Raw genomic sequence first — 11,824 nt, forward strand, 5'->3', positions numbered from 1 at the left:
CAAGTCCCAAGGATCCAGCTTCACTCTATCAGGCCCAGGCCCAGGCTGAAGAGACAGATGATGGTGGGTGGTTCTCTCAGTGCTAAACGTGGCTGCATAGCCATCAGAGGCAGCAAGCACAGAGTCTAGCGCCAAGCTGGTTGTCAAGTTCCTCAGGCCACCCGGGTTGTCAAGGGCAACAGCCCTCCCTCAGGGCAAGGGATGAGAACTAGTGCGCAGACTCACTGGGGCCCGAAGGCCGTGAGTTGGGCCAACCCCTCAACCACCTTTTGGAGTTTCTAGGAAGGCTTCCGGGACATGGATCCAACATTGCCTCTTCAGGGTACCTCTTCCACCGTAGAAAAGTCGCAAAAACCTGATCCTTTGCCACACACTTCAGAAGGTTTCAACTTGTTAAAAGGCAAGTATCTGAGTTAATAGTTCACTCTCCTCTCTACCCTCCTCCAAATATAAATGGCTAAAGAAATTAATGAAGCAATTGTTTAGGAAATGGCCAAAGTGACTGTTTTCCAGCCCCTAGAGAGGTTTTACATTGCAGAGGCTTTGTATTTGATTCGGGCAGTAGTTCGGTGCTTGTGAAGAGAAACCTAAAGAAGTATAGATAGCTGTGAAAGATAAGGAGTCAGATCCTGGAGGGCAGATGGGGAGAGCTGGAGGGAAACCAGAGTTCTCTGGTGAGCACAGGGCACCCTGCGGAGCACTGAGGACTTCCTGAGGGCTTAGAGACCTGAGGCAGTAGATAGTCCTTTGGCTACCCCATTCTGTGAACGTTCATTTATTCCCAGAAGATTTAACTAGGGGTTTTGGAAAAATTAAAATTCTGGCTCACATTGCAAATATTTAGTGGATGATAAATAAGTCCTTTTAGCTTATAAATATTTTTTTCTAAATATCTCTAACACTCCTAAACCTTAACAACTCAGAAGAGTCAATGAGCAGGCTTTAAAGCTACTGAGATATTTTCCATGCTTTTTATAGCATAAAAAATGGACTAGAAATTGAGTGACTTTGTTTTTTAACCTCATAGCTAACTTTCCTACACTGAAACTCTGAAGATCCTTGAAATAAGAGGAAATAAAACGTCGAGATTCTCTTGCTATTTGAATTATGAGTTGGTTGGTATATCATTAAGTTATTAGTTTTATTGTTTTTATTTCAGTGTGTGTGTATGTATGCATGTGTGTCAGAGGTGTGTGTTGTGTTTAGGGGTTTACTCCTTTCACCATGGGGGAGCCAACTTAGGCTTGGTGACAAGTGCCTTTATCTGCTGAGCATCTTATAGGTCCTGGTTTGGTTTAATCCTTGAGTGATATTGTATATCAGTGTTCTCACAGGAACATTTGTGCTCCTTTGTGTTTTGTATATGACGTTGAAAAATATCACCCACACTGTGATTTAGAAAGAGCAACAAGGTTGAATGCAACCTCAACTGTAGAGGTACGAATTTGGTAGAATTCCCAAGTAGAGCCAGTTTTGCCAAGATGGACCCTTCTTGTCATGTACTGCCAAGATTGGTGTCTTTTTTTCCTTTCATCTAAAGCATAACCAACACTCGCTGGAAGTTAATGTGGATTTGATCATTTTGTTACATGGGCCAAAATATGTATTCAGTGTCAGTACAGGCAGGAATAATGGAGCTAAATAAACAGAAACAGTAAGTATTCCTTGATGCCTGTAAATTCCTGTGGCCACTACACAGGCAAATAACATTGGTTTTTCTCCACTTATCACCTCAATTTGAGAATTTCTAATTCATGTCTTTTTAATTTTTATCATTTGACTTTGCAAAGTTTTGTGTCCTTCAATGGTGAGGAGCCGAGCAGTCATAGTCTGACCAGCAGTATGACTTGCTTGTAACCTTTGCCACCTAAAACATTTATTCAAGTAGGTCACATTTTTAATCTATCTTGAATTGGTTCCCAGGATACAAAAGACACTAAGAGAGAATATACTGGAACCTCCATGCCTTCTATAGTATCCTTTATATCAGTGTGTGTGTGTGTGTGTGTGTGTGTGTGTGTGCGCGCGTGTGTGATTATCAGGGTCCTGTTGAGTGTCAGCCCTGATAAAGTTAAATTATGATTCGTTTCACAGATACTCAAGAAAAACAGGTATTTTTGCCTGTGTAAAACTGGGGGTTTATCATTAAGATAGCAGGGGCAAACCTATCTAGATTAGGATTGTGCCATGTGAGTGCAGTGCTCACAGATGCCAGAAGAGGGTGTCTGATCCACCGAAACTGGTTATGGACAGTTGTGAGCCACCATGTAGGTGCTGGGAATCCAACCTCTCTGTAAGAGCAGCAAGTGCTCTTAATCTCTGAGCTAACTCTTCAGCCCCACCTGGCTTCATTATTTAAAAAACAGTTTATTGAGTTCCACCAGGTCAGTCATGCTCCAGGCACACTCTTTTGCTACCACACTTGTTCCTAGGTAATCACTACGCCTACAATTTAACTTCATATTTCACCACTTCTCTGTTTCCTCCAATTATTCAACAGCACTTCAGAACGTGAGATGGACTTCTAAGCTGAGTATCGCTTCATGTGCCCATCCAGTGCTCAGTGCTACCCACAGCTAGTTTATATTTCTAATTTTACAGACGAGAAAGCTAAGTTGGAGAGTAATACAGCAAAGTACACACAGGCAGAACTGGTGCGGAGAACCATCCCTGGACCGTGTGATTTCTCAATAGTGTTCTTTATACATCCCATGACTGCCACAAGCCAAAGTTTTTCTTAGGGATGGCTTGGAGGAAACAAGGACCGAAGAGAGTGAGTTCTGGAACTCCATTTAGGTTGCTGGAGTAAGACTCTCAGCTCCAGTGCCTACAAACTAGATGATTGGGGAGAAGACCCTTAACTTTCTCAAATCTCTTATCTTCAAACGTGGGGAAAAAACCCCAATGATGCCTGCATCACAAGAATGCAAAAAAAAAAAAAAAAAAAAAAGCCAAAATAAAATGAACAGCATGCAGCAGTCAACATATTGCGCTAAGACTGTAGATGTCAAAAGGGGGGAAAAAATAATTTGTAAACCAGTAGTTAGCATTTCATTACAGAATGGTATTTAAATGGTGTAGAAACTGCAAGAAAACTCAACACTTTTAATACACACGCATACACATATATAAATATATTTTAAACACACATCTATATGTACATTTTATATAGTGGCATTTGGCCATAAAGTAGTAGTGCAATATATTTTTAAGGCAACTAAATGAACAAATGAATACTTTCTTAAAGTATGCCAGAATTAAAGTAGTAGCAATTATGTAACTTCTATGTTGAGACATATTTCTGTTTAGTCAACTTCTCAGGTATCAGCTCACAGGCATACATTTAGAAAGTTTAGACCCATTTAAATGCTTAACCATATTTTATTGTTTAATATGTTTATGTAATATTTATTTAATATTGCTTTTATATAATACTACATAAAATATAACTTCTATTGTTTATTTAAAAAATTACTTGTATGTTTAACATCCACCTGATTTTATGTTCCATTGGCAGCATAACATGTATGTAGCATAAGCTTCCAATGATGGGGAACCATGTTTGTTTTTCTCAAGCACAAGAAACACTGCCCTCTAGAGTAGGAGCTCAATAAATACTCTCACGGCGAATGGGTGGCTGTGGCTCCTATTCACATAGAACTGTGTATGAGAAGTTTGTGTCTCCACCATTGTTTAATTTGATGGACTAGTTAGCCTTGTTTACCCTACTTTGAAAAACAGCAAATGCAAATCTTAGGTGTTTGAGACGCAATTTTACTAGCATCTTTTGATGATCCGGTACAAAGAGAAATTGGTAAGTTGAGGATTGTGAGGCTATTTCGACATCGTAAGGCACTAGTTCTCAACTTTCCTAATGATGTGACCTTTAATATAATTTGTCATGTTGGGACCTTCAACCATAAAATTATTTTTGTGGCTACTTCATAACTGTAATTTTTTTTCTACAGTCATGAATCATAATATAAATATCTGTGTTTTCTTAAGACCTCTGTGATAGGGGAATTTGACCCCTAGGGTTAAATTTGACCCACAGATTGAGAACCAATGTTCTAAGGTATTTGGGCTGGAGATTCTCAGGAGTGAGTGATTCACAGGTGATGATAGCTTTCAGGAACCAAATGTTGGAAACACTGACATCATGTTGTGCAGTGTAACTGCCCCAAAGGAGGGTGAACTAGGCCTTCCAAAGTTACTGCAACTCTGCTGTAGAGAAACAAGCTTTGCCCACTTACTTGTTTTCTATCTATAAATCTTTGATTGTTTTTGAATAAAGAAAAGTAAATGTTCAAATACCACTTGTGTACAAATTAACTCTCCCTTGGAATAATGTATATTACTTCCCAGATGCAAAATTTCTCATAAACTTCTTCCATGACTGTGGGGCAGGAGAGCTGTGGGATTGGAGGAACCCAGCCTGGAGCAAGAGTGGGGTTAAGGCATGTCCAAAGCCCAGAGTTTGGCAGGAGGAGGATCACTGTCCCCCTACCCCACACCTGTGTGTCTTGAAGCCCCAACTGTTGCCCCACTCCCTCCCAGGTCATGTAGCTGGTAGCCAGATTAAATTTCTTTTCCTTTTATAAGGTCCAGAAGCATCTGGAACTCTTCCTTATGCAAATGAGGCATCCACAGTGCCTTGGCTTGGGCCCAAAGGTCCTACCCACCTCCCAAGGGTTTAAGTAGCCTTTGTTTCCCCAATTAAACAAGCTGTCTCACTGAAGCTGTCACCTGAGAGTCTGCTCTCATCTGTGCTCACTGCCACCTGAGGTCTCTTTTGGTCCTGGCTGTTCTGCCTTACTTCCCCCTCAGGATTTGGCTTTGGTCTCAGGCAGATCACACAGGAGATGGAGCCTGAATGACACATGGCATTTATTTCTCTGATCTATCTATCTATCTATCTATCTATCTATCTATCTATCTATCATCTGTCCACCCCATATATCTATATTTATACCTATCTAATCTAATCTATGTGTCTATACATAATTATATTTATATGTCTGTTGATCTGTCTATTTACTGATGTTTTACATTTTAAAACTTCGAATACAGATAAGCCTCATCTATATTCAAACTATTTCCCTCTAGCATTATCGTATTTGCTCTTCAACTTTTGTTTGCCACATGTCTTAAGACAAGGTCACACACCTCTCCACCAAAGTTCTGTCATCTTAAAGCCATATTATAATGGACCCCACCTTGCTGGGTGGCTGTACCGAGCTCACTGACATAGATATGTGTTCAAAATGTGACCAACGCATATAGAGAGCTATTATCATTGTTACCACAAGTAAAGAAAGGAAAGATATAAAATATATAATATGCTTATTATTAAAGTCAATCTTGCTAAAACTTTTGTTATTTGAAGGAAGTACTACTTTACTAGTTATTTTATATGTCTAGGCATACAATATATGATCCCTTCCCCTATTCCTCAGCAAAAGGCAGCCCCCCTACCAACTCAACCCAGCACATCAGGACTGAGTGCACCTTCTCACCCTGTGGCCTGGAGAGGCAGCCTGGCCAGGAGGAAGTGATTGAAAAGCAGGCAACAGAGTCCTTGTCAGAGACAGCCCCTGTTCCCCTTACTAGGGGACCCACACAAAAAACCAAACTGCCGATTGGCTACATCTGTGTGGGGGACCTAGGACCAGTCCATGCATGGTCCCTGGCTGGCGCTTCAGTCTCCACAAGTTCCCCTGGGCCCTGGTTAGTTGGCTCTGTTGGTCTTCTTGTGGTGCTCCCATGCTTAAGGGTCCTTCTTGTGGTGCTCCCATGCTCAAGGGTCCTTCTTGTGGTGCTCCCATGCTCAAGGGTCCTCCTATCATCCCTCCCTTCCCTAAGTCTCCAACCAGTGCCTGGCCCAACCTGAGACCCACACCATGGGAGAGAGCCAACCTCTGACACTATTAATGATACTCTGCTATGCATACAGATGGGAGCCTAACAAAGCTGCCCTCTGAGAGGCTCCACCCAGCAGTGGATCAAAACAGATGCTGAGATTCACAGCCAAAAATAGGGTGAAGCATGAGAACTTTCCCTTCTTAGTTACTTCTTTTATGATGTTGTATTTTTCTATCTGCTCATTCCATATGTATGTGTTTTCATATGTATGTGTTTTTTCCCTAAGCTGATTTAAAAACAATAAAACTTCAAAAACTTGGCCATTTTCAAGGAACACCATCTCATTTGCTCCTCACAGAGTTCACCTCTTAATCCTTATCCAGCTCAGATCCCACACTCCACTACTTGAGTAATATTTTTGACAGCCCCTTAAGGAACAGTTTCTTGTTCCTTGGTTATTGTATATTTATTATAAAATTTGGTGGTATTTTTTGACATATTAGCACTTAAGTACAATGGTATTCTGGCTACTCAACCCTCATCCTCCCTTGGCTCCTTCCCACCTTCATCAACCCTACCTCCTTCCCACATGTCCCTTTCCATATCTATGTGTTTCTGTTTTGTTCTGAGACCCAGTGAGTCTTTAAACCAGGGGCACCTGCCTGACCATGGGCTTGGAACTCTCCATTGGAGCCTGGTATGCTTACCAGTATTTACTCAACTGACGGCAGTGACTCTCCATTTCCAAAAATTCTTAAGTGGTCACTAGTCCAGTGGATATGGAGGAGGCTACGGAGCATTGAGTCCCTCCCCCATCCATGGCTGGCTGTTGATAGGCCTATTCTTACAGAGGGGTATAAATGCCTTGCTTCTGGCTGAGTCCTCTGCTATTTTATCATTCTATATAAAGAATCTTTTATTAGTAGATGGCATCAAATAGAAACTTTTTCGGTACCCACATCTTACTACCCAAGCCCAGCTGTTTGAAATGCAAATCTGTGCACTCATCTCTCAAAAACACCCTCAGTGGTGGAGCCTGGCAATCTTCTCTTTATATGCCAATTTATTCTTTACTTTCATGACTTTTAAACCTTACTTAACCTAAGTTCAATAATCTGGTTCTATCCCTGCCCTCAATCTTGGGACTGACTTCACATTTCTGACAAGGATGACAGAAGCCATCTTGTGGGAAGCCTCCTTGATGCTACTTCCCATGGCTATCTTCAGCAACTGAATTTTACTCTTCCATTCTGCTGTGCATCTAGAGAAGCCACCGTTGTGGTCGTTCACCACCTCTGACCCTATATTCTTTCTGCCTCCTCTCCCACAATGGTCCCTGAACCTTTGGAGGAGGGGATGTGGTACATATGTTCCATTTATGGCTGAACATTCTGCACTCCCTTGTTCTCTGCACCTTAACTGGTTGTGGGTCTCCATGCTAGTCACCATTTACTGCAAACAGAAGCTTCTCTTAAGAGATGTCTTCATCTATGACCTACTGGCAATTACCAGCTGATGGTAGAGGAAGAGTCAGTTTTCTGTAAGAGCGTAGCCCCTGATAAGTCGCTAACACTCCAGAAGATGACCACACTTACAGGGATATTTGGGCAGCACAAGTTGGCTTTGATAGAAACCAAAGTGCACCAAATAAGGTGAGAAGGGAAGGAGGCATGGATCTGGGAAGAGCAGGGGTGGGGGGGGATTATGAATATAGTCAAAACACACTATGACATTCTCAAAAAATTAATTTTAAGCACACACATGCACACGAGACTGCCTATGTTCATGGCTTAGCCATGTCCTCCGGAGCTTTTGGCCTGAAAATACAAACTGTCATAAATCCCATCACTCTTACCTGGAGTATTGCTACAGACTTTTAAATATGCCAACACCCCTCCCACTCCAAAAACAAAAACCCCAAGCCAAAACCAAACCAAACCAAACCAACTCACCATGCTTGTCCTTCTGCTGTCCTACTGGAAATTACTTTAATGTATATGAAAATATTTTGCAAATAGAAAACTTTAGTAGATCTACAATAGGCATGGTGTTTGATACTGTTGAAACAGACTGAGGGACCAACTCTCCCTAAGGCTATTTGGATAAGAGCTAAGCACTGTTAAGGGTGTTAGAGACAGGTCCTTGTAAACAACTGCCAACACACACTTTTTTGAGACCTCACTGCCTTCCAGCTGGTCTGACAAAGGGTCTGTCAGTCTCTTCCTTTATGTTCAGCTGCCTCTCAGTCAAACAGTCCCTCTTCTGGTGATGAGTGGCCTGTGTGCTAGGGACTCCTATTGCACTTGAATGCTCTAATGACACTTTGAGTACACACTGCTCCACCTGCAAGGAACATTGCATTGAAGCCATGACCCCTGTCTCTCTGGCTCTGGTCATAAAGAAGACATCACTCAAGGAAAGCCATTGTGCTCTCTAAGGTAATCCTGATCGACCTGCATTCCCTGCAGCTGTTCTTGCCTAGGCAGGATGGGAGGACTTAATTGATGCCTCCTCAGAAAGCTTGTGATTGGTTCTCATCTAACTACTGTGAGTGAAAGTAGAAGCTGGGTAGTGATTGGTGGAAATTGCATTGCTTCATTTGCATGTCACACGACACTCTTGGCTATGTAACTGAGATATCTGGTTCACTTTTCAAGTCAGGCCACAGGTACCTTCTTGTGTTGTACCTTTGTTTTGTAACAGTAGACTCTATCAAACAGTTTCTCTTGGAGGTGATCTTTTCTTGTCCACTTGTGATCTTTACTACCATGGGTAGAGCATGCTGAGTTTGTAACTCAAAGAGGAGAGGACGTAGTAGAGAAAATAGTTCTCTAGTGACCAAAGGCAGAAACAGAAGGGCACTGAGACAGCCTAGGTGACACAGAGTGTTGGAGGAAAGCAAAAATAATTAGGAAGCCAAGACTATGGAAGGTAGAAGGCTGTGAAAAGTTAAAAGTTGTGAAAGATTGTGGACATTAGTTACTGGAAGAGGTCCAGGGAAGCAGCAAGCCATAAAAGGCCAAGGTTCTGATCTCCAATGCCCAAGAGCTATAATGATAGCTGCTATTAGGAGCCTCAGGATCTGAAAGCCGAAACACTGGTTGTTAGCCCATTAGTGCCAACACTGTTGTAAGCCACTGATTGCTGGTCACTGCATGTGGGGCTGCTGACAGTGGAGATCCGGAACTGTAAGCCCCTGACTTGAGCACCAGGTACTATAAGTCTGTTCCCTTGACACCACAATCCTCTACTTTTCAGGACTAAGAGCTGCAAGTCTCTGGGTCAATTAATCCAGTCTATGGCCCCTTAGTACTAGAAGACCCAGGATTTCCTGTGCTGAAGAAGCCACTCTTTGCTTTTCCATGGCTTCCATCTGCACAAAGGAAAGGAAGATTTGGGTACATCAATATTAAGTGAGGTGACCAAACTCAAAAATACAGGAACCGCATATTTATTCTCTCTCACATGCAGATCTTAGCCTGTGATATACAAATGTGTACTCCCACAACACAGATGTACATGTGGGTAAAGCGTGCAAACTTGAGACCAAGAAAGGAGAGAAATAAGTGATGAGGAAAAATGGGCAAAGGGTGCCGGAGTCCAGCTCCGGATGAGGGTCGGACCCTGAAGAAGGGTGTATGTAAGAGCGACGAGGGAAGGAAGAATCAGACGCAGGACACCATTCAATTCTTTTGATGAGAGATGGGACAGAGAGGAAGCCTTGATGGCTTTACCTACTCTGACAACTTATGTCTCTTGTAAGCTTTATTTATACACAAAATCATTTCCTTAAAAACTTTAATCATTGATTACACAGCTTGAAATCTTTTTGGTTACATAAGTATATAGGAACAAAGAAAACAAAGTAAGCAAACAGCAAATTTCCCGAGAACTAAAAATTAACTTTTAGGATAAAATCTAAAAACTTTCTTCCTTATGATTGGTATCATAAGGCCTTCTGGTTACAAAAAGTATTAAACAAAGCAACTGTATTTGATTTTTGTTTTGAGTTGGCATATGATTAATAGATCAAAGATTAATCCCTCAACCTGGTACCCTAAACTTGTCTTCCTGAGCCTTAATTAATCCTTTCTTTTCCTTATTTTAGCTATCTTTTAAAAATATTATGTGGTCCTTTTTTTTTTTTTTTTTTTTTTTTTTTTTTTTTTTTTTTAACTTAAAAGCAGCTGGCCCCTTTGTCTTTTCAGAACATCAGGAAAGTCCTGGCCTGTCACGTTTACTCAGAAGGGCAGGCAGTTCACTGAGACACCATGCCTGTCTCTGTGACTTTGTCTTGAACTTCTGTATCAACACAACTTCTATCTTTACTATAGTTTTGTAAAGAATAGAAAACTATTAGAACTTTAGGACTGTTTCCAATGTCTTCTTTTAACCTCATCAAAGACCTTTACTTCAATGCAATTTCTATCTTTATTATAATCCTGTGAAGGAAACTTAGAATTTTAAAACTGTTTTCTTTTGCTTCTAGGTAGGCACCAAGGTCTGTTGATAATGGCATGGTCAGGATCTCTTTTCTTTCTAAACTAGTTCCTTGTTTTCAAAGCTGAGCATGAAGACCTAACGATTTTGATTATAGGTTGTCAGCCTTCAAAGTTCCCCTAAAAGTTTCTTCTTTATTAATTCTTCTGAAATCCTCTAAATCATTTACCAGAGTTGTTTGTTGATACTTTAATAATTAATTTGAAATCATATATTACTTTGCCAATAAATCTGAATAAGTTTTATGAATGACTCAATTTTCTGCATAACAGTATTTTCCCAGGGAATCATCAATGACTTTATTAGTTTTTATTAGTATCAGCTTTTACTAATGTTCAATTCTAGCCTTTGGTGAGAAGCCTCTAACAGGAACCTCTGTAGTCAGGATCAATCTGAGGCATCCAGGCACTGGAACGTTGTCAAGCAGGCCTTAAGGACACCTGGTAGTTGGGGCACTGGAACTTTGTCAAGCAGTTCCCTCAGGGTGTATGGCAGAGGTGCTTAGTTGTCAGGCACTGGAACTTTGTCAAGCAGTGCCCCCAGATTTCTTGGCCTCGCCAAAAGGGACTGAAGGGCTCACAAGCAGGAGTAAAGGGTGGTAGGAGGGGGATGTGAGGGAGAAAGTGACTCTATTAAAACACACTTTGTCCAAAAATGCTATAGTGAGAGATTGTTTCATTGCAGGCTTCCTGGTATTGTGGCTCTTACAATCTTACCACCCCATCTTCCACCTTGTTCCCCTAGCCATAGAGGCAGGAGCTGTGATAAAGGCGTATCCACTGGGGTTGGGAACACCCAGGAGCCACTGATCTCTGTGTTGTGTCCAGGCGTGATTTTTCTGTGATGCCCTCCACTTTCTGTAAAGACAAGCTTCTTGGGTCAGAGATGAGAGCTGCACTTACTGGTATAAGTTTAAGATTTAAAATGAAATTAGGAATGATGCTGGCCTTGTAAAGCGATGGCAGTCAATTGTCTTCTAAGAGGCATGACCTCACCAGTCCTGAGAAGTTGGCTGCGCTTCTAGTACGAGGCGTGACTTTCCTCTTGTTGAGTGGCCCAGAGTCCAGCTAGACAGCCACTGGTCACCACCAGTAGGTCAGGGCCACTTAACTTCACCTTTATGGATATTTGCCATGCTGATCATTGTGGTTCAGAATTGTCACAGTTGGGTAGGACTATTAAATAGCAGCTTGTGCAGTGTTTTCTGGTACCATGGCTACATGAACAAGACTGGACGAGTGGCAGTATCAATTGGCATGCTAATATGGAAGGGGAAGTCTTATGAGGTCCTACTTCTAGACAAAGAATTACAGGGAGCCAATGACTGCTTAGAGAGGGAGAGTTCACTTTTCCCATGGATGACGGTGTAATTGGCTGGCCGTACAAAGTGGTCAGCCTGAAACCATATACACACAAACAACCAAATCAGACTAAACAGCTTGTATTGATATATTTGTGCATA

The sequence above is a fragment of the Acomys russatus genome, chromosome 5 (genome assembly GCF_903995435.1).
Source record: "Acomys russatus chromosome 5, mAcoRus1.1, whole genome shotgun sequence".
NCBI classification, from domain to species: domain Eukaryota; kingdom Metazoa; phylum Chordata; class Mammalia; order Rodentia; family Muridae; genus Acomys; species Acomys russatus.